The sequence below is a fragment of the Lynx rufus genome, unplaced genomic scaffold (assembly GCF_022079265.1).
Source record: "Lynx rufus isolate CCGP_SWC_20201006 ecotype Redwood Valley unplaced genomic scaffold, mLynRuf1.p SCAF_8, whole genome shotgun sequence".
In the NCBI taxonomy this organism is placed as follows: Eukaryota; Metazoa; Chordata; class Mammalia; order Carnivora; family Felidae; genus Lynx; species Lynx rufus.
The window spans coordinates 11,607,250-11,623,853 of record NW_025814896.1 but is presented as its reverse complement, the minus strand read 5'-3'; positions in this window follow the sequence as shown (position 1 = coordinate 11,623,853).

The following is a 16,604-nucleotide window of genomic DNA, read 5'->3' as shown; positions in this document are numbered from 1 at the left end:
CCCCGGGGAACCTGAGGCCCTGGACTTGGGCCAAGGAGGCTTGGGAGGAAGCTCCCATCTGGTGCTTGGACACACTCCCTGGGGCTGGGCTGTGGCCCCTCTGCTGAAGCCCCCAGGGTCCACAGTGGGACGGGCTGAAGCAAGGCTGGCTCAAGGCAGAACCCACTGTGCTCCCAGAGCCGGTCTGGGTGTGGGGCCCTCCTGGCTCTTTGTGTCCCACAACGGTTTTGTTTTTTTTTTTTTTTAATTAAATCACATTTTGGAGGTATAATTTACATGCAATAAAACTCGCCCTTTTTTGGTGTCGCATATAGTTACATAACCATTACTACGAAGAAGGTATAGCGTTGTTTCCCTCCTTCCAGAAAGTTCTCTGTTTCCCTTTGTCATCAGTCCCTTTCCCTACCACCAGCCACCGACAATCCCTGATCTCCTCCAATTTGTTATTTTAGAAATTTTTGAACTTACAGAAAAGTGTAAAAACTTCACAAGGAACCTCAGCAGTCCCTTCACCCAGATTCCCCAGCTGTCAGCACTTGGCCCCATGTGTGTTCTTGGTCTCTCTCTCTCTCTCTGTCTGCATGAGTTTTGCTGAACTGTTTGTAAGTTGCAGACGTCCTGACGCTTTACCCTAAACACTTCAGGGAGCATCTCTGAAGATCAAGAAAGAGCCTGTTCCAGCATAGCACACAGCTGCAATGCCATTATCACACCTCAGTCATCTAGCATCGACCCGGTCCTATCACCTAATATCCAGCCTGTGTCCAGACTACTGAGATTGCTCCCAAGTGTCCCCAGTAGCTGGGGGTTTTGTTGTTCTCATTGTTTTCTGGTCCAGATTCTGGTCAAGGATTAGGCTCTGCATTTGGTGGCAAGTGTCTTTGGTGTCCTTTTATCTGGAACATTCCCCTGTCCTTGCTTGATATGTAATGCATTCTTTTTTTTAAAAAGCTGCCCTCGTGGTCCTCCACACCTAGAGCTCAAGGGCAAGTACTGGGGGGGGGCAGAGTGCCAGGGAAGGGGCTGCTGACTTGGGCACATGGGGTGTCCTGAGGGTCCTTTCTTAAAAGCTTTGTTTGGAAGGAGGGGGCAGGCAGGAGGGAGGCCGGGTGGGAGGGAGAAGGAGAGACAGACAGACTTGGGCTCGTTGTTTCAACTTCCAATAATGCTGAAAAATTCAGAGCAAAAAGCATAAAACAATTTGGATAGAGAGGAGTCTGTAGTCCCGTGGTTGTGGGTCACACCTCAGCTCTGCCCAGCCCCCTTCCCCAGGCTGTGAGACCTTGGGCAGAAGACGTCCCCTCTCGGGACTCAGTTTCCCCATTTGTGAAATGAGGACAGTATCAGTCTGTCCACCTCCCCCAGCTATCTTGAGGATTAAACAAGTGAACTCATGCAGCGTATAAATAGCAATGACTCCGATTTTTGACAATTTGGTGACAGTCTTTCCAGACAATTCTCTCTCTATCTACCTACACGCATGGAAATATGTGAATATTGTAGTATGTAAGTTGGGTCACCTCCTTTTTCCCCTCAGTAGTTTATTAGAAGCATTTTCCCACAGTGAAAAATGCAGCACTCTTCCATCGTGTAGCAAATTTTAACTTTTACTAATGTTGCCAACAGATAAGGAAGGTGTGCAGTTAAAAGTCTGCGTTCCTCCTGCCCCTGTTCCCTCAGTTCCTCGCAGGACATTTGGTTTGGCTTTCCAGAAGGGTTCTACACGTATCCAAACGAAAACATAGATTTTCTTTCTTCTTCTATTCCTACAGCTGTCGGAAGACAGCTGTTCCCGTGCCTTGTTTTTTTCCCCTTAACAGGAGATCTAGGAGGTGGTCCACATCAGTGCGTAAGGAATGCCCTTCCTTTTTTCCTTTTTTTCTTTTTTTCCCAAGCAGTCCCTTGTGGAAATGGACCATGGTTTAATGAGCCAGTTCCTTACTGATGGCCATTGAGGTACTTGCAGGCTTTCGCCACTGAAAATTGCAACAGACAGTCTTGTGCAAATGTCTTTGTGTCCATGTGCAAGTCTGTAGCATATATTCCTAGAAGTGGAGCTGCTGGGTCAGACGTCGTGTGTATTTTGAGCTTTGCTCTGCCGTCATAGCTAATGGCCGCAAGGATCCCCATGTATTTAACAGTCCCCTCCTGGCGGACATTTAGGTGGTTCCAGTCTGTCTTTCCTATAAACAACGCCACAATGAACATCTTTGTGCAGCTGTCTTTGTGTGCAGAGCAGCCGGCTTGTGGGGATTTCCCAGGAATCCGAGGACGGATCAACAGGAAGTACTGAGAAGGGAGAATGGAACCGAGGGGGCCTGTGGGTATGGCTGGTGGTCGGAGTAGCTGCTGATGGGACCCTCACCACCACAGACTCCTCTAAACCCGTTAGTGGGGTGTGGGTGAGGATCCACAGCTTGGAGGCTGTTAGAAATGCAGAGTCCTGGGCCCCCACCCTAGCCCTGTTGAATCGGGACCTCCATTTGGCCGGCAGACAATTTTGAGAAGCATTGCCCTAAAACAAACCCAGAGACCCCATTTCCTCCCTGTTCCTGGAAGATAGGGTTTAGCCTTGGCTCTGGGGCAGATCTGGGGCCAAACCTGGCTTCCCCACCTACTGGCTGTGTGAGTGGGGTGAGCTGGATCACTTCTTGGTGCCTCCGTTTCCTCATCGTTAAGCGGGAATGAAAGTAGCCCTCACCTCACGGGGCAGTTGTGAGAACCACACACACTCACTCACGTGGAAGTGTTCAGCGTAGTAAGTGCTCAGTAAATACCGTCATTGTTCTGCACACATTAGGTAATGTGTGGGGGTCAGATCTCTCTGTCTCCGTCGTCATCTCTCACTCTGTCTCTGTCGCCATCTGTCTCTCCTTCTGTTTTATCTCCCCGTCTCTCAGTGTCTCTGACTCTCTGTTCTTCTCTCTCTTGTGGGGCCATATGTGCTGTGTAAGCATCTGTGTAAATGCTAAAAGCCTGGACAAATAAAGCTAGAATACAAAGAGGAAAACGCAAGCTGAAAACTAACAGTATCGTGAGGGCAAAATCAGACCGTTACACAAGCTTGGAAATATTACCAGCAAAACATGCACGTTTTCAGGGGGGATGTGGTGGGGGCCTGCCAGGACATACAGCCTGGCCCACGTTTGTGTCTCTTTCCTATTTCTCTGGGCCCAGTGCAGGCTTGGACCTGGGTAGAGCTAAATGATGAAGAACAAAGATTCTTGCCCCAGATGGCCACTAAGTTTCTTCTTCTCTGTCACATCTTCTCTGTGTGACCGTGGGTAGGCACAATCAGTTGGCGATTTATGTTTTTCCAGCTCATTGACTGAGCACCTGCTACGTCAGGTCCTGGGACGCAACCGTGGACAAGATGCACAAAAGGCCTGCTTTGTGGTGTTTGTATCTACGACGGTATACCTGTGGCAGATAATGTAGAAGTGAATCTTAGTGCTAAGTTATCTGCCTAAAATAAAATATGGTTATATAATAACAGAGATAGGGGTGGAGTTACTTTACCCTGGGGGAAAGGGTCTGGAAGGTTGCTCTGACCTGAATTCAGGGACCAGAATGACGAAAAGGATCAGGGCATAGAAAGTTCTGGGAAAAGGGCATTCCAGAAGAGGGAACAGAAAGGGCAAAGGCCCTGAGGCAGGAACAAGCTTGGGGGCCAGTCATGATCGTAAGCTTTCAGAGGAGGAAAAGAGTGGAAAAGAGCAAACACACTTTGCTGAGTGTTTTGAACAAGTCACTTGCCCTCCCAGAGACTTGGTTTCCCCTCTGTGTGAAATGATTAAAGCCAGTAGTAGGCGAGAACCTCTTTATTGGAGGGGCTCAGGGAATGGTTGCGGTTTGGGAGGATGTGTCTGGAAACTGGGCACAGCAGGACCGCTTTTTATTCTTGGATTATTTGGGGTGGCTTTTGGGGGGTGACAATGGAGATTTAGGCTGAAAGCAATGCCCCAGCCTCCTCGTGGCTCAGCCCCTGATTTCAGGAGTTAATAGCCTGAAGCGCTCGGCATAATGCCTGGTGCAGAGCAAGTAGACAGGAATGGGGAGGGCATTCCAGGTGGGAGGAAAGGTGTGGAGATGGGAATGTTTAAGGCGTGTTAGGGGAAGAGTGAGGAGACCAGCTTGGCTGGTGGGGAGGGATGAGAGAGGAGGCTGGAAAGACAGGTTGAGGCCCAGGTTGAGACCTTGAATGGCATGCAAAACGGAGGGTGGGCCTTGGCCTGTAGGCAGTGGGGAGCCATTGTATGTTCTAGAGCAGGAGAAGCCACAGAAATGGTTTTCGGTTTTGGTTTGGTTTTCAGTGAAATATTTTATTATATTTATTTAATAAAAATTTTTTAATGTTTATTTGTTTTTGAGAGAGAGAGAGAGGGAGAGACGGAGTGAGAGCGGGAGAGAGGCAGAGAGAGAGAGAGGGAGACAGAATCCAAAGCAGGCTCCAGGCTCTGAGCTGTCAGTACAGAGCCTGACGCGAGCCTGGGCTCGAACCCATGGACCGCGAGATCATGACCTGAGCCGAAGTCAGTCACTTAACCGACTGAGCCTCCCAGGCACCCCTTCAGCGAAATAGTCCAGACTTTCAAAAACGTTTGAAGGATAATAAAATAGGCTTCCATGCAGCCATCATTCAGCTTAAGAAGAAAACGCCCCAATATTGCTTACAAGCCCGGAAGCCCCTCCCCAGTTGTATCTCTCCTAAAAGTCACTGCAGGCCCGGATTTGGTGTTCAGGATTCCACGCATGTCTTTGTCCTTCTGTTGTCTGTTCGATGGAGGACAGTCGAACGCACGAATCTCACTTGTACGATTTGACAGCTCTGGGGTCACCACCTACTTGCAACCACAGACCAATTGTGGCATTTGGTTGTGCTGTTCTTGAGCGTCATATATATGGGACCATTCCGTAGGTGCTGTTTTGTCTCTGGCACTTTCTTTCACTCAGTGTTAGGCCCGTGAGATCCCTCCGTGTTTCGGGCCGGTGGTTCCTTTCCTTTCACTGCTGCGTCTTAGTCTACTGTTTAAACAGACCACCGTCCCCTTCATGTGGAGCTGGTCACCACTTCCGGTTTCCTGGACGGTGCTGCTGTGGACATTCTTGTACGTACCTTTTGCTGGACCTAAGAACACAGTTCTTTTAGTAGATGCTCCGGAAGGAACTGCAAGGTGATGCGGGACGTGTGTTAGTTTTTACAGCTGTGGCCAGTTTCCCAAAGTGGCTATGCCACATCTTTATACTTTTACACACACACACACACACACACACACACACACACACACACCCCTGAGGGTTTTGGTGCCCTGCTGTGGTCGTGCGTGTGATTATACAGAGGGTGTCACGGGCACATTCACTTCTGCAGCTGGCTTTTTTTCCACTCAAAGCTCTGTTTTGGAGATCTGCGCCCATTGGTCTAACACACAGCTTGAGTGCCTCTATTCTCAACGTAGGATCTGTCATGTAAACAAACGGCAGTGCTCTCCTCCCAGCTCTGGTGCCTGGATGCTTAGCTTATTCCCCTGGGATTCTCTTTCTGGATTTTCATGATCATCTGTTATGTGTCGGGTAAGGCCAGTGAACACGGGTGTGGGGGAGCTATCACGGCCCATCCCGGCAGGAGACGAGGTAGAGGGGCTGGGGCAGATGGAGGGACATTTAGGGAACTTGATTGTGGGGGAGGAGGAAGGAAACAAGACTTGGGACTGGGTGGGGGCAGAAGCCCAGGGTTGAATCCTTCCTCCCACTTTCTGGCTGTGTGACCTTGGGCATGTGACTTTGCTGGCCTATAGCCTCAGTTTCCTCATCCGTAACAGGGGATCATTCACCGCACCTGGTAAGCAGAGTGAGCAGAGCCGTTCGGCGGACTCGGCAGGGTTTGAATCCGTTTATTAGCCGGCTGACTTTAGTTGTCTTAGCTGAGCCTCAGTTTCCTTATCTGTAAAATGGGGATAATAATAATACCTCCTCCTAGTGGTTTTGTGACAATGAAATGAGATCCTGTACGTAAGGCACTGATTAAATGCTCGATAACTGATAGCCTCGTGTTATTATTACTGTTGCTGCTGCCTTCTTTTTCTTTCCAGCCAGAAGGTGGGTGCCTGGAGGGCACAGCCTGGCCTTTTGCCTCCTTCTTCCTTCTGGGGGTCACTGGAAATCTGTGGGGTCTAACTATGTACCATTGCTGTATCCCAGGTGGATGACCTGGTTGAGCCCAGCCCCTGTCAGAGCCTTGGTTTTTCCCTGTAACGTGAGGCCCGTGGCAAGGTCTCCGGCCAGTTGGTTTCCTGCTGGGCCTATGATCTAGAAAGTGGAAAGGGACATAAAGTGGGTAGGTGGGGTCTTGTGCGGGGGCGACACCTTCCTAGCAATGCTGTGGATGCAGTCTTGGGGGACCTCCTAGAGGTGAAGCAGGTGGGGGTGCTTCTGGCTGAACCCCTTTGGAAAGGAGCCATGGTGGCAGGGAGAAGCAAGAGGAAGGGGTTTGTGGTTCTGCTGACCCCCTGGAGGTTTCAGCAGCAGGGACGTCCGAGCCCCTTGATGCAGGGTGGGGACACTCAGGCCACAGGGAGAGGGGGGCCGGTGTCCCAACTCTCGACCTGTCTCTGAGGTCCACGTGCTGTGTGGTCCCGGGTACCTGGTGTACCTTCTCTGTGCCTCAGTTTCCTTTGCTGTGAGTGGCTCAGGTAGGCCTCACTGCCTTGTCTGCTGGATTTCCCGGCCCCCGCAGACCCCCTGGCCCGGCCCCCTTGCCCGCGAGGAGGCTGAGGCCAGGGCTCAGGGCCAGGGCCGCGCACCTTGACAACCCGCCCACGCCGGGCACAAAGGCCCATTGTTTGGGCCCACGTTGGCGGGGAAGCGGGCGGGGAGCAGCCGCCTTTCACCCAACCCGCTTGTGGTCGGCGGGGACTGAGGAGCCATTCACAGAGGCCCCCGCCCCCTGACCGGGCCCCGGGCCAGGCCGCCTCCCGGGCAGGCGCCCTCGCCAAGCTGGCAGCTCCTGCTCCGAGCTGGGCCTCAGTTTCCCCAGCTGAGAAAGGGGTAGCAGAATGGCTCTGGTGGGGCCAGCAGAGCTTGCTTGCTCTCTGACCTCGCTGCCCTGAGGTCCATACCCGCGGGGCCGCGGCTTCACCTGGCACAGAGAGGCTGCTCCGGCTGTGCCCGAGGATGGGGAAACTGATGGGGAAACTGAGGCACCGGGCCTTCAGGGCCCCACAGGCCTGGCTTCACATTCTGGGTGACGTCGCGAGTCTGTTTGCTTCCATGAACCTTAAGTTTCCTCATCTGTAAATGGAGACTCTCAATCTGTGACCGTCAGGGTAAAATTCAGAAACGCATCCTAGGTGTCAACCATGTGCAGGACTGATTCTAGGATTCGGGGGCCCGGGGCAAAAGGAAGCGCAGTGCCCCTCGTTCAAAACAGGGGTTTCAAGATGGCACTTAGCATCGCACCGAGTGCGGGAGCCTCTAAGTGTGGGACTGTGTGTGACGACACGAATCGCATCAGACCCTGTTCCAGGCAGAGGGGACATGGCCAATAAGCAGGAGAAAGCTTGCGTTCTCGTGGAGCTGACGGTCTGTCACAGGGACCCGGGGCGTCCTCGGGGGGCTGCCTGATAGATCTTTCTGAAGCCAGGTGCCCCTGGAGGCCTGCTTCTCTGGGGCCTGCTGGCCGGGCCGAGGAGGGTGGGCTGGGGCACCCCAGCTTCCCGTCGAGGATTTGGTCTCCGTGACGTCACATCAGGCTGGGCCCCCACGGGAGTAACGACCGACATTTACCGACTCCGTGCCGGGGCCGATCCAGACGCTCTTCCCAGCTACCTCGGAGCATCTCTGTAACAGCCCTAAGAGGAGGCAGGGCTGTATGGTTAGGCTCTGTACAGATGGGGAAACTGAGGCTCGAGTCAGTGAATGGGAGAGGCAGGGTTTAACCCGGCTGTCTGGTGCCAGAGCCTTCATCTCCTCATCCCACTGTCTGCCAAGGGGCAGCGGTGGGCCAGGCGGTGTGTGCCTGGGGCAGAGGCCCTGCTGGGGTTCGAGCTGGGAGGGGCGCGGGTGTGCCCGTGGCCTGCCAGCTGCCACCTGGGTTGGCCCTGCTGTGTGGCCCTGAGTCACAGCCCTGTGTCCTGGGAAGCTGGCTGCGCCTCGGGCATCCGTGGGGCCTGAGTCACGGCAGAGCGCACCCTGCCACCCAGCCCATCTCCCGCCCGGGCCTGGGGACAGGCAGGTCCTGGAAGCGGATCCCTGGGCAGGAACTCACATTTGTGCCCACTGTCGGGGGCAAGAGAGATGCACCCGCTTGCGTCCCAGAAGCATATTTCTTTCCTTGTCTCATTGAGCTCAAGCTCACCCTTGCAGGTTATCCCAAGATGGATTAGCTGGCTGGGTAGTTACTGAGCTCCCTGTCACCAGGAGCATTCAAGGAAGGATAGCCTGTCAGGGTGCTGAAGAGGGTTGTTGTATCAGATTGGGTCTGGTGTTGCAGTATGTGACTTCCTGAGCCCTACACTTCGTTCAGGTACTTATTTTTGAGTAGCTAACGTGAACCAATGGTACAAAAATCCAAAAAGTACAGAAGGATATGGAGTGACGAGTAAGTGTCCATCCTCCCTGACTCCCAGCCTCCCACCTTTCCTCCCCAGAAGCAGCCGCCTTTAACTGATTTTTTCCCCCCAGAGCTGATTTATGTACATACGAACAAATATATAAATTGTCCTTTCCTCCTGCCCTCCTTTGTACAAAAATGATAGCCAGTATAGTTTATATCCCATTCTGCCCCTCATTTTATTTTTGTTTGACTTGACAACTTATATTGAAGGCTGTTCCGGGTAGCACACGCAGGGCCGTTCCATCCTTCTTACTGTGCCAATGGTATTTCTCCTCACCTGCCTAAATAATCTATATGACACATTTAATTAAAGGGCTTTTAATGCTGAATTCTACATTTTGGGATCCACACTGTCCTTCACTCTGGTGGTGGCCTGAGGAAATTTTCAAAGTTTGACTGGAAACTATAAGCTCTTCCCACATCTGCAGGGATTTGTGAGGACGGTGGGGGCGGGGGGGTGTCTGTTTTTGGTTGAGATTATATAAGACGTAAAAGACAGAGCGAGAGAAAACCTTTTACCCACACACCTCCATGCTGGGCACTCATGATCCAGTGGTGAACCCCCTGGGCACCAGCTCGTCTACCTGTAATGTGGTCAGGCTGTGGGGAGGTACGTGTGTGTGTGTGTGTGTGTGTGTGTGTGTGTGTGTGTGTGTGTGCACATGTGTAAGGGGTCAGAGATGGCTCCTCAGTGGAGAGACGATTTGGGGGGGGCTTTCAGGGATGCATAGGAATTCATATGAGAAATGTGGAGATGGTCCTACCAGGCAGAGGGAACAGCATGAAGAACAAAACTCAACCTCTAACAAGGTTGACTGTGTAACCCGAGCTATTCAGACATTTTTTCTTTTTTCTCTTGATTGATTCTTTATCCTATAAAAGCTTCCTTCCGTCTGCCTCATTTTGGAGTTCTCTGAGACTGTCCATTTCATGAAGTGTTATATAAATTAAAAAAAAAAAAAGGAACTACTTGGTGGGTGCAGAACAGACTACCAGCTTCAATTTATTGAGCACCTACTATGTGCCAAGTACTGTGCTCGGTGCTTTAAAAGTCACTGCTGCATTTAACCTCCCCCTCACTTCTAGGCTATTATTGCTCCCATGTTACAGATGAAAATCGAGGTGCAGAAAAACCTAGTCACGTGCTCATGGCCATACAGCTGTAAGTTCTGGAGCCTGGATTTGAACCAGGCAGCTTGAGCTCTTGGCCATTCTAATATTTCACAAAGGCAAGGGGGTAGCTGGTGAGGCCCTGAATGTTAGACCTCAACTTTGGACCTTCCCAGCTCAGGTCCTGCCCCTGCTCGGAGGCCTTCGGTGGTGCCTCGCGGCACCAGCATGGGTGCGTCGGGCAGCATGAGACCTTTCTGGTGTGCTGGTCAGTAACTGTCAGGGCGGAGTCACGAACGGCAGCTGTGGAGCAAGGGAGTACTTAGGGCACACATAGCCCGGCCTGTCCCCACTGGTGGGTTTCAGACACGGCTCGATATTGGACTGGGCTTCAAGGTCTCAGGTGCAGCTCTGGTTAGCCCTTTGGCCCGGCCCTTCTGGGCTCTGGGGAGCAAAGAGTAAGCACAGATCCTGGCCCCATAGGTCTGTGTCCCATGTGCCCTAGTGGGCCCTGGGCCTGGGGCTTTTGAAGTCCCACTGACTCTGCAGCGTGCGAATTCATCACCCCGTGTCGCAAGATGAGAAAGTGGAGGTTCAGAGAGGTGAAGTGACTTGTCTAAGGCCACACAGTGAATAAAGAGCAGAGCCGGGACGTGAATCCAGACGCCGAGTTTGACTCTTGACCACCCCACGCTCCTGCTTCATTCAGGAGGGTTTGCCAGTCTGCCCCTGGGCAGGGGCTTCACCTCTCTCTCTCTCTTACCCGGTCTTCTGGAAAGGAGTAATGATCCCATTTCCCTGGGAAGCTTGACTGTTGTCCTGTTGTACCCAGGGACTCAGGATTGGGAGGGGGGGGTGGCTGGAGATGGCCTGTGCTGCCCCCCTAAGCCCTCTGCCAGCATTAAGACATGGGCCCATGTTCTCTCCTTGTTTCCCTCAGAAGTGAGAACATAATAGTCGGTTCAAATGTCAGGCCTGCTCTGCTGCTTTGGGGAGACTGGTTGAGCAGGTCTGGGGGAGGGACAGAGAACGGAAATTATTAATAATTGCAAAGCAGCCAGCCGTGCTGCAGGCCTTGAGATGCGGCTGTGTGTGTCTTTGGAGGTGCAGGGTTGGGGGATGCTAAATGTAGGGACCCTGCCCTGGAGTGAGGGGCAGCCTGCAGCTTCCCAGGGGCCTGTGTGGGGGCGGGGAGAGGAGGGGGGAGCACAGAGGCAGCCTCTCTTATTTGAGACACATCTTGGCCTCCCTGCCTCCCATCAACTCGTGTGAGGAGGGCTCCACCAACCTCAAGAGGAGGAGGGAAAGAGCCTACTGTGTGCCTTTAGAAGGTGTCTCACTACATGCTGGGTATAATTCTCCCCACACCCAGATGAGGTTGGCATTGTTATTATCTCGGATTGGCAGTGGGGGAAGCAGGCACAGAGGGGTTCAGTCCAGATTTGAACTCAGGATGTTTGACTGCAGTTAGACTGCCCTTGCTGGCATTTCCACACTCTACTTGGGGTGGAGGGATCCCCGTTCCCTGGAGAAGCTCCCCCCTGCCCCCAGCATCAGCACCATCCCCGGAGGGTGGGAGTTGGTCCCAGGCTTCTCTGAACCTCAGTCTCCTCATCTGTAGAATGGGGAACCAGAGTCCCTTCCTCCAGAGTCAGAGCTTGCTGACAAGGGGCGGAAGGAAGGCAGTGAAGGGCAGGTTTATGGCCTGCCCACCATCTGTTGCCCTCCAGAGCCAGTCCCTGGTGGCGTCCCTTCCTTCCCCCTTTCTCCAGCACCCACCGCAAGCTCTGCCTCGTAGCCATGACCACAGGCAGCTGTGCATTGGGTCTTCCTTGGCCCCTCAGGCCCACAGAGTGGGTTCCCTAGCTGGGCTTGGGATGACACAGTCCGAAATGTCCCAGGGTGATCAGAGCACACTCTAGAAACAAAATGCTTGAATGGCGGAAGCCGAGGCTGTTCAGGGAAAGGACGCTGGGGATTCTGGGAGCCAAAGCCAACCTCTGGGCTTGCGGCTAGCTACCACCGACGGCAGAGGCATGCCCAGATCGCGTGCCACTGAGCTCCAGGACCGCCGCGTCTGGGGGGGACCTCCGGGCGTCCCCCTCCTTGGCCTGCCCTGATGGACTGATAAGGCCCAGCTTGGAGGAGGCAGAGGCCATAATTACAGGCCTCAGCGGTGGCGGGAGGCGAGTCATGAGGTGGGGGTGACTCAGCGGATTGCTCCATGAGTGGGGCGGGGGTGGGGCCGCCCGTCTGCCCCTCGCCCAGCTGGCCTGAGGAGGGCCTGGGCGCCCAGGAGGCCCAGTGGGTCCACTGGGTGCGACCAGGCGGGGGGCTCACCCCTGGGCCTGTGACTGGGTCCCTGTGCCTCTTGACATCCTTGGAACTTGGTTTTGTGTCGGGATTGGGGGCGGCTGGGTTTTCCCCTTGCTCCGTCTCAGGCCTTGGCTTCTGGGAAGTGGGAATCAGGGCTCAGAGGTGCCAAACAGTGGGAACCGACTGAGAGCAGCGGGCTCATGGCCTTGCGGATTTACTGAACCTCAGGGGCAGGGTGCCGGGAATCCCAGACGAGTGAGACATAGGACCTCAGACATGTGTGGACTCCAGGAACCAGCAGGTGATGGTTTCTAGAACCAATATTTCCAGGTTCACAGATGCATGGATTAGCAGGTTTGTAGAATTACAGATTTATAAAATCAGGAGATCAGTTACAATTGGTTCCAGAGAATTCATACATCCATTGAGGGAGAGATTTAAAAGAAAAGTCACAGCAGCTGAAGAACTTAGGAATAAATTATCTCGGTGTCTCCAGCTTGCTCCCACATTGGTCGGAAAGAAGAAATAAGAAAAGGAAACAGAAGTATAAATATTCATCTTGTTCTATGTAGCGAGGAGGAAAGCCCACGAAACTAAAAGTCATCAACTGGTGAATTGAGACGTTCGTGGTGCTGGAAATCTCTTCCGACTTTCTACGGTTGAAGTTTGTCAAAATGAAAACCTGGGAGAAAGTGAAATAGGGAAAGAGATGCAAACGTGGAGTGTAGGATAACAGATGATACAACTCGGCGGTGCGACTTTGTAATCCACGCCCCTGTAATTCTCTCGATTCATCCATCGTGTTTTTTATCTACGTGGTGTTCAGGGCCTATCCTAAAGGTTCTGCAAATGGTAATTTATTTAATTCTTACAACAGCCCTACGAGGTGAGGGTTATCATGATGCTCGGTTCACAGATGAGGAAACTGAGGCACAGGGAGGGGGAGTAACGTATTCAAATCATGCTCAGGTGCTTGCTGCCTGCCAGGAAGTGCTAGACTCCGGGATAGAGCAGTGCCCAGGACAGACACTGTCCCTGCCCTTGGGGGACTTGGCAGGGGAGACATAGAATAAACAAACGAGTAAGATTATCGTAAGTTTAAGGAGGGCAGTGAGCCTGCTGCTTTGATGCGCGGCAGGGGTGCGGGCACCCTCAGATCCAGTGAGCAGGAGGGCCCATCTCAGGAGGTGGTTTTGAGCAGAGGCCTCAGGGAGAGAAGGTGGCTCACTGGGCAGAACGCCCTCCCTTTGCCCTGGCTGTGCCTTCTGCCGGGATCACGCTTCCCTCCGTATGTCTGTGCCAAACTCCCACTCACTGATCCAGGCCCTGCTGGGCGGGCACCTCCTCTGTGGTGGGAGGTGGACTGGGGGGCTTCCCCAGCCAGGGGGGGACGTGTCTTCCTGTGTCCTCTTGCTCCTCTCTGTTCCTGGGGGCAGGCCCTGAGTGTGGGGGACCTCCATAGCAGCAATGCCAGCCACTATTCTGGGGTCTCTCCTGGCGTGGGAGGCAGGATTTTCTCCTAGGAAGGAAGTGAAGGTCCAGAGAAGTTAAGAGACTTGCCCAAGGACACACAGCTAGCAAGTATTTAAGGAGGGGTCTGCACTCAAGGCTTACGGCCTGCCTTTGGGTTATTATTTACTTGCCACCTCGCTGCCTACCCTGGCTGGGGGCTGCTGGAAGGCAGGTGCTGGGAGCCAGAGTTAGCTCTGTGCCTGGCATCCCCTCGCTCTGGGTCTGGGCTGCTCGGAGAGGGCTGCAGAATGAAACTGAGCATGAAACTGAGCAAAGGCTAGCGAGGCCAGGGCCTTGGGGATCAGCTTTACCTCCAGGGGGAAGGCTGGTGGGGATCTGAGCCCCTGGGCGTCTAGGGACCCTGTGCCCGCTGCCACCCTCTATGCCCCAGTGAACATTAAGAGCCCACTTGGGACAAGTGGCCCATATCACCCCCACATGGGGCTGGTCAAGACCCTGCTCCCCAAGCCAGTTCCTGGCACTGATCGGCACAAGGTCCGGCTGCCGGCACACCCGGCTCCCATCCTGGCCCCAGGGGCTCCACCAGGCGGTGGGGACAGGGAGGTGTTCAGAAGGCTCTACCTTAGATGAGGGGTGCATGTACATGCGGGCAGGGCCCTCTCTCCACGTCTCTGTCACTGAGGAACCTGGCAGGGTGGAAGGAGCCCAAACACTGAAGTTCTAAGATGGGGTTCAGAGCTGCTCTATCCTTCGAGGCTCTGAGACCTGAAAACTTGGTCTTATCTGCAAAATGGAGACCATAAAACTGCTCACCCCTGAGATGAGACATTAGCACAGTGACTGGCACAGAGTAGATGCTCAATAAACGCCAGCTGTTGTATGTAGCTTAGGGCCATTGCTGGGGATTTCTGAGTCTTTATTCACTCATTCATGTCACCGTATTTCCTGAGACCGTATTATGTGTCAGGCCCTGGGTAGAGTGTTAGGGTGACATGACAGAACAAAGCAGACAAAATCCCTGCCTTTGGATAGGCAGACAGCGGTCAAGTGAATAAGCAAACGGCATCATTTCAGATCGTGGTAAAGGCTTAGAAGAAAATAAAGCAGGGAGGTGTGATGGGAAGTGACCAGGGGCTTCTTTAAGTAGGGTGATTGGAGAGGGCCTTGCTGAGAAGAAGTTGCAGCCTGAAGGAAGGGTGTCGAAGGTGCAGGGAATAGCAGATGCAAAGGCCCTGTGGTGGGAACAAGTTAGGTGGGTTCACAGAACCATAGTGCCGCCAGTGTGGGGGGCACAGAGTGAGGGAGAGGGAGAGGGTTGGAAAGAGAGGGAGGCAGGCATGAGGAATTTGAATTTCATTCCAACGGTTGATTATTATAAACAAAGACTGAAGCTATGAAGGACTACAATATACAAAGTGCAAACTCATGGTGATTCACTTCCAGCCCAGAGCTCCGGCACTTTGCATCAGGCACCTAAAAGAAAAGCACCTGCACGCCCCTCCCCTGCGGCCTTTCTTTTACAAAGAAATACAAAGGGAACAGGTCATTGCAACTTGTTAGATGCAAACGCAGTGTGTTGGATGTGAATGTGAGTTTGGCCCTTGGTGAATGTGGCCACAGTGTCGGGGAGAGTGAGGGGGACAGGGGGCGCGGGGAGGGGGGGGCATAATATCACCAGCCCTGATTTCATCAGCACCGTGTCAGCTGGGGAAGGCTTGAGCTCAGCTGGTCCAACCCCCTGACTCCCAGATGAGGAACCTGAGGTCCAGACGTGGGGAAGTGAGTAGAGGCAGATTCAGGACTTGAACCCAGGCCCCTGACCTCCAACCCAGACTTTCTGAGAAATGGGTGTCTTGCCACGTGCTTTCCCTTTGTTCTTTCCTCCCAGACAGAGTCAGCTGCCCTCAGGGCCAGGGAGGAGGTCTGGGGCACGGGTCCCGAGATTTGGGGCCCACCCTTGCTCTACTGAAGAATTTCTTCACGGCCCTGTTGGCATTTTGACCCAGATAACTCTCTGCTGTGGATGGAGGCTGTCTGGCGGAGCCTTACCCCCCTCTCTCAGACGGACCCCTGCCTAGAAACGGGCACAGGGGTGTCTCTCGAGATCATAAAACCGAAGGGAGGGAAGAAGTTCACCTGGAACTAGTAATGACCCCGATAAACCCTGAGGGTTCGAACCCACACCCCGCACCCGCCAATGGCATTGCCGATTGCTGATGTAAACGGCAGGCATCTACGTAGCAGAATAACCGAAGGAGTGCTCCCATGCCAGGAGAATAGGTCCTCTGGCTCAAGACGCAACCTCCACACAGAAAGATTTGCACAAAGCGCCACGTGCCATCGACCCAGGCCGAGATGTGGAAACCTGAGGCGGGGAACTCGCAGAACAGACGGCAGGCCAGTGCCGACTCTGAGGCCGAAGGGGCATTAACCAGCGAGGTTCAGAAAGGGTCGTTCCACGGACTCTAAGAGAATGGAAAAAAAGCAAACTGGAAAAAGAAACGAGTTTTTAAGGGTAGACTTTATGTTTTAGAACGGTGTTAGATTTGCAGAAAAATGAAAAAGGTAGCGCCCTGTACCCAGTCTCTCCGACAAGTCACGCCTTAATGTTAGATAGTTCACAGGCCTGCTTGTTAACCATCCACCCACTGGTGTTGGTGCATTGCTGTGAACCAAGTCCATAGTTTATTTGGATTTCCTCAGTTTTCGCTAACATCCTCTTTCTGGTACAGAATCCCACTCAAGATTCCATATCACATTTAGTTGTCAGGTCTTTTTTCTCCTCTTGGCTGTGACAGTTTCTCAGACTTTCCTAGTTTTTGGTGACCTTGACAGTTCTGTGGAGTGCTGGTCGGGTTTTTGGTAGGCTCTACTGGGATAATAGGTGTCCTCTCTTGGGATAATTTGATGTCTTTCTTATGGTCAGGGGAAGGAACTTCTCAGAAGGAAAGTGACATTATAAATTTGTTTTAATGTTTTTTATTTATTTTTGACAGAGAGAGAGAGAGAGAGAGAGAGAGAGAGAGAATGAGCGGGGGAGGGGCAGAGAGAGAGGGAGACACAGAATCCGAAGCAGGCTCCAGGCTCCGAGCTG